Source organism: Trematomus bernacchii, unplaced genomic scaffold (assembly GCF_902827165.1).
Source record: "Trematomus bernacchii unplaced genomic scaffold, fTreBer1.1, whole genome shotgun sequence".
NCBI lineage: Eukaryota > Metazoa > Chordata > Actinopteri > Perciformes > Nototheniidae > Trematomus > Trematomus bernacchii.
Genome location: NW_022988043.1, coordinates 8,349,256 through 8,364,737, shown reverse-complemented (window position 1 = coordinate 8,364,737; position 15,482 = coordinate 8,349,256).

The window sequence follows — 15,482 nt, the reverse complement described above, 5'->3', positions numbered from 1 at the left end:
CAATGTTTATTTGCACTTATTGTCAAGCACTACTGCTTGGAACCATACTGGTTCATATGTTTGTAGGTTTCTATCTTTATGCTCTTTGAGAATGTTTATACCTTAAATTGTTATAATATATATATATATATTTTTTTTAATTAGATTTATATGGGCCAAGTTCGTATAAAGTCTACTGCGTTCATTGCCTATTGGCCATAGGGATAGTCATGAATACCCAAGTTGTTCATGCATAAGACCTAAATCTTTGCATTTATAATCGAAAATAATGTATTACGGGGCATTCTACCGAATTAATGCAAAGTGCGGTCTATGGAAGCAAACAAGAGACAGAAGTATTTGAATTTTATCAGACACCGAATTTATAGCATTGAAAATAACTACTTTGAAAATCATGTATCTGAATTGTTTTGCTCCAAATTTACCCATGTGAAATAAAAATGTAACAATTCAAGTTAAAAACATTTGAATGGTCAAATTCAGATCCCAAAAATTCAAGTGAAAAGAATTTGAATGGACAATTTCGGTGTTTAAAATTCGACGTCAAAAATTTCGATTTTTCGAGCAATCGAGCCCGAATGCAATCAAACCGACTTCTGGCCTATCAGAGCCAAGCGGCGAACTCCGGGACAGTGCGGTGAAGCCCAATGCTGCAAACTGTATAAGCGATGGATGCAGATGGGAGCAATTCCCGTAGACCCTATGTTAAAATGTCCAACTTAACATCAGAAAATGAACATGCTAGCCTGGATCCAAAAAAACATATTCTGTATATAGTTAGATTCCCCCTTCATGACAACGGGACTGCTGCTCCTAGCTCCTCTGTCTCACTGCTAGCTCCGTTAGCTCCATTAGCTCCGTGATGCTACAGGGGCTCAGCTCACCAGGAGAACACTACTTGAACTCGGCCGTGTTTGTTGTGTTGGTTCCTGGTGGACTATTCGTCATGCAAATATAGGATTTATCTGCGGTTAAAACAGAACCTGTTACTGGTGTTTTTATTAAGCTAACGTTAATGAATGTTTATAGTTTAGCAGGAAGGGCCCTCAGATTTTGAGATACCCCTACCCGAGGTAGAACAAATGACAACAATGATTTTTCTTATCTTTAGGGTCTCCCATTAATGAAATTGATTGTTGACACATTTTATTTTGGGGGAAAAAATGTTTTTTTGGTTGTTCTTTAGAACTACCCCAATCCCTGAAAAAGAGCCAAATTAGACCAGGCTGAATATGGGAAAGGTGACAAAAAAGCCCATAACTTGAGAATGACCACTCTTTTCCTCTTCAGATTTGCTGAGGTATGACCAGGTGGCTGTCCTACATCACCAAATAGTCAGACAATTATTTAACTAAAAAAATACTGAATTATAGTCCTGTAAACTTAGCTTTAGTTTAGACGGAAATTGTACTTTTGGTGATAGGGTTGGGTTCGGGCTGTGACACCATATCGCTGTCTGAAACATTGCTCTTTGTGCATGTTGTTGAAATGCATCCTCTGTTGGCAGCAGATTTTCCGAGGCTGCATCTGTTGTTGATGCAATTATGAACCTCAGTTCATCCAAGTTTGTGTACATCAGTCCAATTTCCTTGTTCTTTTTTCCATATAGCAGAAGCGCAAATTCTCTTGCGATTGGCAAAGACTCTTCCAAGCTGGCAGAGAGTCCAAAATGGGCCAGATCTTTGAGCTCGCTGAGATGGGTCTTGAGTTTGGTGAATGCTGTTGTCTTTCCTATTCTGTACAAACTACTTGTTGTGCCACAGCCAGTGAGTGCATGACATGCTGGTAGACAGTTAGACATGTAGTTGCCGCCCAGCTTCAGGACCATCTCCAACTAAACGGCCTCTTTGAGAAATTCCAGTCCGGTTTCTGTTCCGCCCACAGCACTGAAACAGCTCTGGTCAGGGTCACAAACGACCTGCTGATGGCGGCTGACGCTGGTTCTCCATCTCTCCTCATCCTCCTGGATCTGACTGCAGCATTCGACACTGTCTGCCATAACATCCTCCTTCAGCGCCTCCAATACACCATCGGACTCTCTGACTCCGCCCTGAGCTGGTTCCAGTCTGTCTGGAAGAACAGAGTACGTCTCCTTGGGAGGTGCGAGGTCCCAGACACACCCTGTCACCTGTGGTGTCCCTCAAGGGTCGGTCCTCGGGCCCACTCTGTTCACCCTGTACACTCTGCCCCTTGGCCGTGTCATCAGCCAGCATGGAATATCATTCCATTGCTACGCTGATGACAGGCAGCTATATATAAAGACAGACCCTATCCCACATGCATCCTCACTGCCACCATCATCATCACCGTTCCCATCAACATCCTTTAACACCTGCATTGAGGAGATAAAGGCTTGGATGCAACAAAACTTCCTGCAGCTAAATAGCTCCAAAACAGAGGCTATTTTAGTTGGCACACCAAACCAGGTCCAGTCATCCCCCATAACCCACATCACCTTTTCTGGCCAAAACATACTCTCCACATCAGTTACCAACCTGGGTGTAAGATTTGACCGACATCTGATCTTTGACACCCACATCAAACACCTGTGCAAAACCTCCTACTACCACCTCAGGAACATTGCAAAACTCCTGTCAGATGCTGAACAACTGGTCCATGCCTTCGTTTCCTCAAGGCTTGACTATTGTAACGCTCTCCTCATCGGGACTCCTAGCGGGAGCCTTCAGAAGCTCCAATACATACAGAACAGTGCCGCTAGGATCCTGATGAGGGTGAGAAAGTACAACCACATCACACCCGTCCTTCATTCCCTCCACTGGCTTCCTGTCTCATTCAGGATTGAATACAAGATCTCACTGCTCGCCCATCAGTGCATCCACGGGAATGCTCCTTCATACTTAAAATAACTACTCACATCACAAACCTCCACACGCAATCTCCGTTCCACAACAAACCATCTGCTTCGCCCCCCCAGGACTAGGGTTGGGAACCGAAACTCGGTTCCAGATGAGAACCGATAAGAAAATGCCGGGTACCGGGTACCCATACAAAATACACAATTTCGGTTCTGCTTAACGGTTCCTAAACGCGGTAGACCCTGTATTCCACCGGGTCCGTCTGCGCCGCGGGTCCGTCTGCGCCGCGGGTCCGTCTGCGCCGCGGGTCCGTCTGCGCCGCGGTGACCCGGTGGAATACAGTATATCCACTGGCCATGATCTGTGTGTTCTGGAGAATCACAGAACGGCCGGTCGTCAGCGGGTCGTCAGCGGGCCGTTGACGGCCGGCTCGGTATGCTGACGGCCGGCACCGCCCTTCATTTTTTTAAACGGCATCATGTAAGTTGCGCTGACAGGCGACAGAGGTCCACAGTTGCCCCGCAGCGAGGCTCCCCCCGCCCTCCCGTAGACAGTTCACGAGCTCAATCACTTCATAACACCAAAGATGGATCGCGGTAAACGCTCTAAAGTGAGGCTCCACTACACTAAAAAAGAAAAAGACAAGGCACAGTGTAATGCCTGTTAATAGCTTGCCACAGGCATAGCTCAGTTAAAATAAAGCACAGCTATTGTGCAATACATTTGTATTGCATGTATATTTTTTATTTGTAAAAATGTCAGTTAAAGCTTAAAAGAATAAAGATATTTTTGTTATCTAAACGTTTGACCTCTTTCTTTTACGATTTTGGAATCGAAACGGGGAATCGATAAGAACCGGAATCGATAAGCAGAACCGGAATCGGAATTGGAATCGATACATTTCAAACGATACCCATCCCTACCCAGGACCAAACTCCGCACAATGAGGGATCGGGCTTTCTGTGCAGCTGCTCCTCACCTGTGGAATTCCCTCCCAGACCACCTGAGGACTCCATAGACCACTGACGCCTTTAAGAAAGGCCTAAAAACCTTTGATTCAACTTTTGTTTATTTTGTTTGTTTCTTACGCCTCCTGTAGCACTTTGGGATTGCTTTTAGCAATGAAAGTTGCTTTACAAATAGAATTTATTATTATTATTATTATGTCTTTTCCAATTTTCTCACATATGGTGTTGATGGGGACATTGTTATGGATATTCTACCTCGTCAATACTTGAAAGATGTACAATTGAGAGTAATCAATAATAAACTGGTGAAAGCAAACAGCGTTGTCTTGTTGGTTCTTTATTTGAAGCTTCAAAGGTACAGGTCTCACAGAGCACAGAGTATTCTGCAAGAGTGCACATGAGGAAGTGTGTGTGTGAGTTTTATAGAGATCTTGACAGTTTGCAACCTATCACTGTTGTTGGGCTGACAAAGAGGGATAAGCAACGCCATACCAGAGGAACAGGAACTGTAACTGCTAAATAGATAAACAGGAACTTGTTCAAGACACTGTCTCTGACACCCAGACGGGTAAAGGTTGAATATAGGGTCAGCAAGGGACATTAACTGAATACATGGAAAATGCTGCATTTGGTTTTACCATATTAGGTAACATAAGAATTTGCCACTACAACATATCTCTCTCTCATTCCATGGCCTGCATGCATGTACACTAGAGATGAGCCAAACATGTATTTGCTTGCATAATATATGAGCAATACTTCCACACCTGTGTCATCAGACGGACCTCACAATGATGCGGGAATATGACTCTGCAAGATGGCATGGAGCACCATCCTGAATCTGAAGAGGAAAAGAGTGGTCATTCTCAAGTTATGGGCTTTTTTGTCACCTTTCCCATATTCGGTCTAATTTGGCTCTTTTTCAGGGATTGGGGTAGTTCTAAAGAACAACCAAAAAAACTTTTTTTCGCCCAAAATAACATTTGACAACAATCAATTTCATTAATGGGAGACCCTAAAGATAAGAAAAATCATTGTTGTCATTTGTTCTACCTCGGGTAGGGGTATCTCGAAAACTAAAGCCTTTTTTGAGGACTTGCTGCTAGACTATTAGAGTTGGGTTAGCATTTGAGCAATCGGTAGCTCCATCTGTGCTAACGATGCTAAGCGTAGCATCCAAGTTAAACGTAATAGAGAAGTGTAAAACATTAAGTGGGATGCTACTGTATACCCAAAGGCTTCTGTGTGAGGTTGGTAAAATAAGGTCATCCTTGTACGTTAGATAGTTAGTTTTCTATTAGGTTACTGTATGCATTGTTAAGGTTAATTTAAATTCGCTATGCTCTACTATAGCATAAAATAGACTAGCTAGCTAATCAACTTATTGTTGAAGAGAGGCTTAGTGTATATTAAATCAACCTCACAATAAAATGTGTGTATCTTTAAAATATGAACGTCACATTTCAAGATGGTCCAGAAATAACGCTCCCTTAGATATTGTAATATGGTTTGTTGAACTGGAGTTATTTATTGCAGCTAACCGCCTATCCGACGAACGACCCAAACATTGTTGTTTTTAAATATTAATACCAATGCCTCTTTTCATTGTATTATCATCACACTTGAGAAACAGCCTTATTGTGGCTGTAGAACGGAACATGTAACTTAATGCCTGCATTTAAGGACGATGAATAGCGTAGTCAATGCTTTAGTGACAAGGAAATGATTTGTTTAAATATTAGATATGACGTTATCTGTGACTTCAGTGAAAATTAAGCTTATCCATTGCATTGCATTTGTTAAATAGGTTTGTGTCTTACCCTTACGTGTGTGATACATATGAATATGGCATATGAAAACTAATTAATTTGACTGACTCATGAAAAACACATCGAAAGTAACAGTAAAATAAAAAGGACCTACACAATAATACTCAATCAAACTGATAAGATACAGTATAAGGACTGTGATATCCAGCAATTTCTTAAGTATAACAATAAGATTATGACCTGTTTTTAAAAGAAGATAAAAAGTTGTTTGCATGTAAAGAAGTCTGTAACCCACACATGTAACTTTACATCTGTTTGTTTAAAGTTTCCTTAAGGTGGTCCAGACAGGCTGGACCAGAGGAGGAGAGACAGATCTAGACTCCTAACAGCAGAGAACTTCATCACGGATTCCAAGGTACATATACCTTTTTCATAATTTACAAAGAATGCATAAAGTTATTGGTTTTAAAAAATAAGTAATGACTCTAATACACTGATATACATGACATTAAACATGACTAAATACTAGATCACCTACACATCAGTGATGTTGAGTGTACTTTCTTAGAAAAAGGTTACATTTACATTTTACCAAGCAACATAACTTTTTTGTTCAACTTTCACATTTCAATGTATTTAAGGCAAATATTATTGAACATAGTGAGAACTGCGACCCTTTGTCTCTGCATATTGACTGTAAAAAACATTCTTTCAGTGAGACAACCGAACAGAGCAAGCTGCGACAGTTGCACTAAGTTTTGATAACAGTTACATTTTATTTTAATAATACATTTATTTCAATGTTGATGAATTTAGAACGGTTTATTCATAACCTGATTTATCTTTGTAGTACACTGTTGAATTTAAAAAACACATTCAAATAAAAAAATCATTATATTTATAGCCCCTGAACAAACAAACACACCTCTTTCTTAAATAACACACTTGCTCTGCAATAATATGTTTTTTGATATTTCTGTTAGGAAAGGACATGCCTGAGAGACAGGACTGCTTCACCATTTTCTCTTTCTCCGAGGGTCCAGAAGAACATCCAAGAGGGAAAGGAAAAGCTGATGTGATGGGATTTAAGAGCAGGGGTTAGGGTTAGGACATTAACTAAGATGCACTTATATTGTAACACAAAGACCTGCACACTGAATAGTTTTGTATTCTAACAGGAACTTAATTTTTGTGTTGTTTTGTGTTTTACGTTGCACCTCAGAGACAGTGTGATTATTGTCAGGCCTATAAAGTTTGGCAAAAAAAAGAAGTCAGCTGATCAAATGCATTTGCCTCACTTTATGAGCTTCACAATACTTGTGCCTTGTACCGCAGAGTTTGCAACGTCACAAATAAATGGTGCCAATCTTCAGTCAGATGTGAATGTGTAATTTAACATTTTCAGTAAGAATAACGGACAAAAGGAGTACATATACAATTTATTGAAATGTGAACTAAAAGTTATCAAGCATGAACCATCACAATTTTTTTAAATAAAAACGAAATAATATACATAAGTTACACTAAATGTTAATCTGTTAATTGATTAAGTAAACACATTTTGTCAAATAAAGTCACAGGCTTGGCTCAGATAGGCCAGAAGTCGGTTTGATTGCATTCGGGCTCGATTGCTTATCCTGTCTGGGTAGCCCGGATGATACTGCATCGAAATGTTTGACGTCGAATTTTATACACCGAAATTGTGCATTCGAATTTTTTTCACTTGAATTTTTGGGATCTGAATTTGACTCTTCGAATTTATTTAACTTGAATTGTTACATTTTTATTTCACATAGGTAAATTCGGAGCAAAAAAATTCAGATACATGATTTTCAAAGTAATTATTTTCAATACTATAAATTCGGTGTCTGATAAAATTCAACTACTTCTGTCTCTTGTTTGCTTCCATAAGCTGTCCCCAACCCTGACATCTAAATTGATGAAATTTCATTTCTGTAAATAACACTTAAAACATTTTTTTTATTTTGTTCAATGGTGTATTTAGAAGATCTTTATGATTACATTCAAACTGAAATTGGAATATTTAGATTTATTGTGGGTATCATTTGTTAATAAAAAAACTATACTCAAAAAATCATGTCCCCAGTTATCATGTCACTACCGAAACACAAGGGGTTTTAGTCCAATGGCTGAGTCTGGTTTTTAGCCACACCCCTGCACTTTTGACAAGGCAGTGACACTGCATCCCTGTCCCTCATGGCTGAATGGCAAGTAGCTATATCCCATACTTTTGATATAAATCTGAAAATCGGCGTGTAACCTTAAGAATTGTCACTACCGAACACATATTATCTTCAATTAAGTAAACTTTTTCGGTTTTATGCAAAGTATTAGGTTTTTATGTGTGTAAACCTCTTCAAAAACGTGTAGGCCCTATGCTAGCCATGTACTTGCTAGCATTCTTTAGTTATGCTCAATTTGAGCTAGAATCGTCACTACCGAAACATATGGTTAAGTTTCGGTAATTTACATGATCGTTTCGGTAGTGACTAAATGGAATGGTAAGCAGGTAAATCCCACCATTTTGAAATAAATGTGTTTTAAAGTCTGAAAATCAGTGTGTTACTTTAAAAGTCTCTTGTTATACTATTGTTAGGCATATATTATAGGTCTCAGATATATAAAAAACATGTCTATGAAGTGTTTTGCTCAAAATACCAAACAGATCGCCCATTCTAGCCTCATTCCCCTCTATTTCAGACTGTTACTAAAGTGCTGATTCTGGGTCAGTAGCTTCAAACATTCACACTTCAACATAAGGCATGTTATGAGTTAAGATTAAGCAATAAGGTTGAGGGAATATGATACAACCTTGAGAACAAAATACTGTGGTCACTACCAAAACAGTGAATGTTTTGTAAAAAATTAAGTATATTGAGTTATCAACTAAAATGATATGATACTGATTGGTTTAATGTATGTTCAATTTCAACAATCATCAACTCTGGAATCAATATGATCAGTATTATGCATTTTACAAAGAAAGTTTGCATTATGATTTTTATGAATTGTATAAATTGAACTTTGAAATTTGATTAAAAATGCACTTATATTAATTTAATTGTGAAAACCCTCAAGAAATATTTGTTAAACTATTTAGAGAAGGGAAGGTAAAACAATCTTAACAAGTTAATGTAATACTTTTTTACTAGTGTATGTAGGCTACTATGTTTCGGTAGTGACCATTTTTGGTAGAGGAAGAACATTCCAATACAGTCTGAAAATTAAAAAGATATAAAAATGTACGGTTCTTTTACTAGATATGTGTAATTTAGATATGGTACAAAATATATATGGACAAAGTTTTGGGAAAAAAACATACAACATTTCAAAACATTTCCAACCTGACTTTGGTCCAATTCGGTAGAATGGCCCATATACACATTATGAAATAAGTGTACACAATTCCTGGTCCGATGGTATAGACAAAATTGGCATTAATTCACTGAAAGAAATAAAACATCTGCTAAGATTTTAGAATTAGAAATCCTTGGTCAGAATCAGAATCAGAAATCCAGTCAGTGTATTTAACCAAAAGCCTTGACTGATTAAAAGCCTATAGGCTGGAGTGAAACTGTAGAGAGACTGCGAGAGCACTGACACTGGAGACAGGAAAGGAAACACAACAGCATCAACATATCAACAGTCAAGAGAACTAATTACACATGCAAGTCAAGACAGAAGATAAAAGAAAGTCAGTAAATTCATCTAAAAAGACCTGAGACTTGGGATTCCGTAGAAATACAGAAAAAGAAAGGCGAAGAGATGTGTTTGTCTGTCCTTGTGGGTTGATATTATTTTCATCAACAAGCTTACTTTCAGGTTGTCTGTTGCTATGCAAAAAGAGTTGTAAACACACAGTAACACTGTCTCAGTTCTCCATCCCCGATTTGACTTTCCCTAAACGTTGGCTGTGGCGCTGCAGATGAGACACGACTAGGTCCGCTTTTCGCTATGGTACACTGCCATACAAAAATGTAACTTTTTGTTCCTGTTTTTTCAAGACTAGGGATTTATAGGGCAGCTGCCACAGATGTTCTCATAAAGAAAGTCCAAACACTGATGTCAAACAGTTTACATACTGCACTGGATCTGACACACACTTGTTCTCTCACTGAACCACAAGGGCCTTCTCTGGCCTCATTTACAATAATACATTACTGCTCAAGCATATTGAGTTGGGATAAATAGAGCATTGGCTGCAGATAAAAAGTTCTCATCAACAGCAGATGACTCGTTGAATTTGTTGAGTGACTTTGTCAAGTCGGCTGTGTTTGGCTTTCATTTCTGAAATTAAATGTTGGTTATCATACTCCTTTGCTCTTTATTAAGTCTTGATGAAAACTTACATTTTTTGAAAAACATCTGATTTATGATGTTTTTTAGTGTTCCAGCTAGTAACCATTGAAAACCCTGCTAAAGACCCAACTGCATTGTTGTTTTTCAAATGTAGAAATATGAATATTATAAAAAACAAACCTTTCATGTTTTAAGTCTTGAATGTTCAATTATTAAAAAAACATTACACATGAACAATATGTTTCCTTTTTTTTATTTAAAATTAAGTTAAATGTTATTACTCAATATAGAACAAATATATTAAAACATATATCTATTTAGCTATTCTGCAACGAGTAGTCAGAAAGTAAATTTACTCCAATTAAAAACGTGTTTAAAGGCATACATTTAGATGTTTTATGTTTTTCCTGGTGAAAGTGAGGCTTTGGTTTGTTTAATCTTGAAATGCATCATATTTTATTTGTTTAATTTTTTTCTAAATGAAGTAAAACTGGGTCAAAATCTAAACATGATTACTCTGAGCTGTGTTGTTTTATGAGAATAAAGAGACATTAAATCCAAAACCTTGAGTAAAGTTAAATGATTTTACCTAAGTACCTACATAAATAAATGTACTTATTTACTTTTCAACACTGCTATTTGGTTTTGGTTGTGAACAGCAATGTAAGTTATATCTCACACAGGCTCCGCCCTCTACTGGACTCTATAGGTACTCAGCTCTATCATGCTGTGCGTGCTTTCACCTACTGAGTTACGTAAACGTAGCCGGCCAATCGGGGCGAGCCTACGCCCTCCGACCGTCATCCTTTTTCTCTTCAGCGAGCAGACAACTGGACAGGAAGCTAAACGAAAGAAGAAGAAGAAGAAATAATAATGGACTCACCACTCCTGGGAGCTCGGCCTTGCCCTACCTGCCCTGGCTTGATCGCGGGTGCCGATCCTCATCGATGGTGCTTCGAGTGTCTGGGGGCTGACCACGCCGTGGAGGGTGGCAGACATTCCCCGTCCTGCAGTGCCTGTCGGGCGCTCCCGCGGCTCAGACGTCAACATCGCCTATACCACTTCGAGCAGGCGCGTTGTGTCTTGCTGGACGAGGCACAGGACCAGGAGGACATCGAGGTGGTGGAGATGGAGGACCAGGAGGTGGCCGAGGAGGTGCCCTTCGTGTTCGCCATTCCGGCGGCCCCGTTTGTCGAGGAGGAGGAAGACGAGGACTTCTCGCTGTCGGGCGCTTCTGGGTCCGGTGGCCACGAAGGTCCACCGCATAGATCTGCCCGCCAGGATTTTGGGGGCCTACCGCTCCCTCCGCTACCACCCAGACCGGTGAGCCGCCTTCGGCAGGGGTTTTATGGCCCGATTCAGCCAGCCCAGCCGGCTTTTGTTTCGCCCCCGTTGCCAGATATATGGCAGTGTGTAGAGGCGACATGGCGGCACCCTCTGAGAGCGAGGGCTCCGGTGGCCGGCATGGCGGGATTGCTTAGGGGTGCAAGGCCACTCAGACACAGCGTGTCCCGGTGTGCCCCCCCTCGATGAGAGCCTCGCGGCCCATCTGCTCCCCCAGGCAGCAGGTTGGGCGGAGGGGAGAATACCCCTGCCCCCGCTGCCTCGTGACCGTGACGCCGTGGAATATCTGGATAAGATATTCCGGCTCGGGGCACAGCTGGCCACGGCGGCCAATAATCTGGGCGTGTTGGGGGTTTCATTGATTACTCCTCAACAGGAAGCCCCTGCCTCCCCGTCGCAGGAAGACCGGGGCGATTATGTGGACCGCTGCATCGGACAGATGAATAATCTGGTCCACGGTGTGGCGGCCGCAGCTGGCCGCGTAATGTCCCTGGCCACAGTGGGATCACGCCGCGTGTGGTTGGGGCTCACGGCACTCTCCAAAAAGGACCATGACCATCTCCTTGGAGCCCCCGTATCCACGGGAGGGCTCTTCGGGTCGGTCACCACGGTCACGCAGCGCTTCCGCTGCTTGGAGGAGGAAAGAGTGCAGCTCAGCCGGATGCTGGCTCTCCCTTCACTTCCCCCTTTCCTTATCTCCCTAATACATTGACCATTACTTTATTTGTCTTCTCTGTTTCCTCATGAAACTTGCAGTACCGTTATTTCCCTGGTATTTATTTTTATTGACTATTAACATGAAGAAGCATCCGTATTTTTATGTAATTTTCAGTTATTGGTCTTTGTGTTTTCATGTAATTTCTACCCCCTTTTATTTTTATTTTTTTTGGGATGCTGGTTGTTTTATGTTTTGTAACTTTTTGATGTATGTCTTGTTTATAATGTGATCATAACCCACGGGGGCGAGGGTGGGGGGTGGGAGGGGTGGGGTAACTATTTAATTTTCCTACAGACCAACTTCTCTACGTGTGTACCTACTGTGTTTGTGTGTAAGTGTGATGTCTGTCAAAAAGCCAATAAAAAGATTTTGAAAAAAAAAAAAAAAAGAAGGAGAGAGAGGCGCAGGTCCAGAACACCCACGGCTCCCGCTGCTTCTCCTGCTTCCCCGGCCGGTTCTGCGGGGCTGTCCGGTTACAGGCCGGGCGATCCCGACGGGCCTCTGCCCCAGCTCCGCGTCAGCAGAGGGCTGCGGGGTGGGGTGCACCTTCCTCTCGGAGTTGACGGGCGGTGGGAGGAAGCGTCGGCGGAGAGGGCTCTCTCTCTCCAGCCCCCCATGGGTCAAACTTCCTTTTATTCGACTGTTGCGTCGCCTCGCGTCTCTGCGTTTTGGCCATGTGTCGCACTGGAACACACCGCAAAGACTTCAGCCGACGGCCAAGAAGCACGTACAAACTGCGCATGCGTGAGTGGCAATAACTCTCCTTACCAGCAGGTGGCGGTAGTGTGTATTCGTCATTCAAAAGAGGCAACAACCGGAAGACAGACTGCGTGATAACCGAGAGAAGAAGAACAGACTGCGTGATATAAACAAACAACAAATAGCGTGTGCGTTCCATTTTCACTCTACAACGAGAAGCTCATGGGGCTTTCCCGAACCTGTGTCGAGAGCTGGAGTTAAATGAAATCTCAGATTTGCCTTCTTAATAGTTTGTTTGGGTCCCTCACTTCCGTTTCACTTCTCATGCACTGATTCGCTAGCTGAACAGCCAATCAGAGTGGTTTTCGGCCGAAAAGGCGTCGAAAAGGCGTCGGTACGGCTGAAAAGACACGACGGTGCGGGACACACCAATCTGAGTAGGGCATGTCGACGCTCATCGTCGGCCTGACGCCCACCAACGGCCAAAATTGGCTTGGTGTGTCTGGGCCTTTACAGATACTGGTCGACAGGCGGCTGGCTCATTCCACAATTAAAGTGTATGCAGCAGCCATTTCGTCCTGCCATGAGGGATTTGGGGGCAGGTCAGTCTTCAGTCAGCCGCTTATGTCGCGGTTTTTGCAGGGGGTCAGGAGGCAGGGCCCAGTAGTGCACGCCTCCTCCCCGCAATGGGACCTGCCGTTGGTGCTCGAGGCTCTGGTCACAGAACCATTTGAGCCTCTGGAGCTCTCCTCCCTGGAAGCACTGTCATGGAAGACAGCGTTGCTACTTGCCTTGACTTCGGCCAAGAGAGTGTCCGAGTTGACCTCTCTGTCGGTGCACCCAAGTTGTCTTTTGATCCGGGGTGACCGTAGCGGGGCGACACTCAGACCGAACCCCTTCTTTGCTCCCAAGAGCCTAAGGAGTTCGTTCAGGTCAAGGGATATTCAGTTAGGTGGCTTTAATCTTCCACCCCATATTGGGGCCAGGGAGGCTAAATTGCACCTCCTCTGCCCAGTGCGTGCGCTAGCATGTTATGTAGAGCACACGGCTGCCATTAGGCGCACTGAACAGCTGTTTGTGTGCTTTGGGGATGGTGTGGCTGGAAAAGCTCTCTCCAAGAGGCGCCTGACAGGATGGCTCCGCGGGTGCATTACACATGCCTATGGACGGGCGGGGAGAGCCCTCCCCACTGGGGTCTGTGCACACTCTACACGGGCTGTGGCTGTGTCAACAGCCTTATTCAGCGGCGTGAGTGTAGAGGATATATGTACGGTGGCGTCTTGGTCTACGCCAGGCCCCTTCATAATGTTTTATCTCTTGGACATGTCTGGCTCCTTCTCGTCGTCTGTGCTTGCCGGGGCAACACAGGACTGGTGAGAGGGGGGGGGGGCTGTGGGTCAGTAGGTATCTGACCCCCCGCTGAACATAATGCGCTTGTGTTTTTCCCATGCTCCTTGGGGACCCGGGGAGCATCGTGCGCAGTAAGCCCCATGCAGGGCTGGAGGACTCTCCCCACTATCGTCCATGCACACTGAGTGTGCCTTATCCAAGTTGCGGTCCCGACTTCTCCCACAACCGGATGGGAGGAAGTGGGGGTGCGGTCCCTTATGAAACAAAAATATATTGTAATATATTGGTAAATATAATACAATATATTGGATCATACATTTCCATATATGGGAAAGTAGTCCTTATATTTTTAAATATATTGCAATATATGCATGGACCATGTATGGCTATATATTGATACATATAAAAAAAATATATTGCAATGAAAACAAAAACTGCACTATACATTTATATGTAATAGTTTTATTGAAACACTCATTTATCTTTCATGAGTTTACATAAAATTGAACAGATATTCATAAACAGTTATCTCACTTCGTTTTGTATAGTTACCCACTTTATATATGAACATATGTTTGATGGTAGCCTACATATAAAAAAAGTACAAATTGTCCATTGAATGATGGAAAATAATATACAGTTTATAAATATATATAGACACACACATATATGCACGCATATATATATGCATATATGCACGCATATATATATTCATATATGCGTGCATATATGCACGCATATATATATTCATATATATATATATATATATAAATATATATATATGCATATATATATGAATATATGCACGCATATATATCTATGCATATATTACGGCCGACCGGCTATTTGGAGTGGAACGCAGCCCATCCACGGCAGACAGCCCAAACAGTATTCGAATGCGCCACTTCCGGCTGATTTCGGGGAGCCCCCCCCCTCTCCAGCAATAGATTGATCTGATTGGCAGATTCAAATCTGCGTTGCTGCCTCTGTCTGTTGATTCTGTCGCTGAGTGTCAAAGAGAAAGCATTCATCAGGTGCTTCGAAACGGAAAATTAAAAAGAAACGAGAGGAAAATACAGCACCAGAGTCAGGTATGTGTGTGAGCATTTAAAACTATTTTAAATTGAAATAATTCTGCATGTACACTATAAGTAGTCTAGTTGCTTAATCCGTATGTCCCGTCTCTCGGCACTACACCAGCTAACGTTAGTTAAATTAGCTATGTTAGTTCCCTCGTGTATGAGTGTATAACCGGTCCGCAGCTTTGTGAACATTCAATTTCGAAGATTTTCGATTTTACAGTCAACTGAAGTCGACCCAAAACAGCCAAAAATAGCGGACCTTTAGATCGCTAACATTTTAGCATAAGTCAATGGAGTTTAACATAGCGAAAACTAGCCCCACGGCTAACGGACATTTTCTGACTGGTGACGACGATGAGCTAGTTAAGTAATGTAACCACAGTTAGTCTATGTCTTGTAAATTCCCCTTGTTCTCC